The sequence below is a fragment of the Micropterus dolomieu genome, linkage group LG01 (genome assembly GCF_021292245.1).
Source record: "Micropterus dolomieu isolate WLL.071019.BEF.003 ecotype Adirondacks linkage group LG01, ASM2129224v1, whole genome shotgun sequence".
Taxonomy (NCBI): Eukaryota; Metazoa; Chordata; class Actinopteri; order Centrarchiformes; family Centrarchidae; genus Micropterus; species Micropterus dolomieu.
In genome coordinates, this window is record NC_060150.1 from 28,124,546 (window position 1) to 28,126,676 (window position 2,131).

Consider the following 2,131-nt stretch of genomic DNA (forward strand, 5'->3'; position numbering starts at 1 on the left):
GTTCTATCACTTTCTTTGTTGAAATTCTGTGTAGGACAAATAGAAACAGTCTTTGTAACAGAGTGTAACAGTAGTTTTGACTGTCCATGCTTTTTAAATTCAAAAGAAAAAAGTAATCGAGTTTAAAATGCAAGGAAAAAGAAAACAAAAGTAAAACAAGAAATCTTAGTGTACCTTAGTGATATACAAGTCACTATTTGTTATACATTATATAGACCAGCTCCTGCCATAACAAAAAAATCCACATTTTTGTATATGTTTTGTGGGTATAGATCAAGGTTATGAAAGAGGCCAGAACTAATAAATGGAGCTGGCCCAGTGCCAGTCCAGATGTGAAAACCGGATCCTCAACAGTATCTTAGAGACTCTGGGCCAGATCCAGTATGGAACTGGTCCAGATCTGGCCCACATTTGGGCCAAATGACTACATAATAATTGTCATCCGTTCTGGAGCTGGAACAGTGCCGGCCCAGATGTGAAAACCGGATCCGCGCCGGCATTGGCCCGTTGTGCTAAAGGACACCGGCCCGGGTCCGTTTTACAGATCTGGCCCAGAACTTATGAAGGATCTGGGCCAGATCTGGGCCGCATGATTTTTGCTATCTGGGAACTTTTGCTAGGAAACAACAAACGTCTCCTTATTCACCCCTGTTATTAGTCCTGATGTGAAGTATACACAAAATTAAATACTTGATAGTAGGCCATCATCTGTGCATTTTGGACAGGGATACATATTTTGGCAGACTGCATGTCCCGCCTGGTAGGACCAGTAGGCTACTGTTATCACTTTTTGTGTATGAAAAGTGCTTTAAATGCAATGCATTAATAAATTGTTATGATAATAATTCACCCTTTAAGGAGGGGGACACTTTCCAGCAATATTCAAAGGCCATCCATGCAATGGAAACGTGGATTACAAGGACAAAAATTTGTCTACAATGCTGCATTCAGTTTAATGTACATTTCGAGTCAAGTAGTTGTAACATTGAGGCAAGCAATGTGTTAAACTGATTACAGGGATCTTGATTTTACAGTTTTGATGGCGTTTATATTTGTAGGAGCAGCTTACTTGAAAAAGGTGACAGCCTGTCTGTATCTAGCTTCCAAAGAGTAACATGGATGACTAGTGATCAACTCCGTGGTCAGTTATAACATTGTCAGACTATCGCAAAACAAATGTTTGCTTTACGGGGGAAACTGAAACTGCTAGTCTTGTTTAGACCTTCTCAATTCAGTGCAATGAATAATACGAAGCTCAATAACACGTAACGTTAACATTAGCCTATAAAGCATTTTTAATCCGTGTAATAGCTGCTCTGCAAATACCTCGTTGATAAAACAATACTAAAAAGATAGGTGAAACAATCCACGTTATATTTTTCATTTACTTCCGTGAAGTCGAATGTCTGCCTTCACCGTCGAATGCACGCGCACTCCCGCAGCAGGGGCATGAATTTCTATCAGGGATAACTACCACCAGACAGCGGTGGTGTAACGTCCTAAAGGATTCGACTAGTTGAGACACATTTGTTCTGCCTTTCACATTAGCGCCATATTGTCGCAAGGACGATATATTACTATAATTATTGTAGACTTTTCGTTCAGAGGGGGGCCATAGGGGGGGTCCAAGGTCTGTGTTACAGGGGCACTGGCCCCTGTTGGCTCTCCCCCAACACTGCCACAGCAAAAATCCCAGTCAAAAAACTTTCAACCTGATTTAAACACTAGTCTTTGGTCAAAGCTGAGATAGTCAGACAAAAGGGGAGCTTCAGTAGACCATAATGGTCTCTCACATCCAGACAGCGCTAAGAGGAGACCTGTGGACATTCATGGACACAATGTACAGACTCACTTGTGACATCAAGTGGGGTTTTTGTGGATTATGTTTGTTGTGTTGTTTCTGCTAGCATCAGCCATCCTACTTAGCATTGGTACTGTATAAGCCTCCAAAGATTACACACACATACATACATACAGTGTGGGAAATAAGTATTTGACCCCTTGCTGATTTTGCAGGTTTGCCCACTTACAAAGAATGCAACGATCTATAATTTTAATCATATGTACATTCTAACAGTGAAAGACAGAATCCCAAAGAAAATTCCAGAAAATCACATCATATGAATTTATA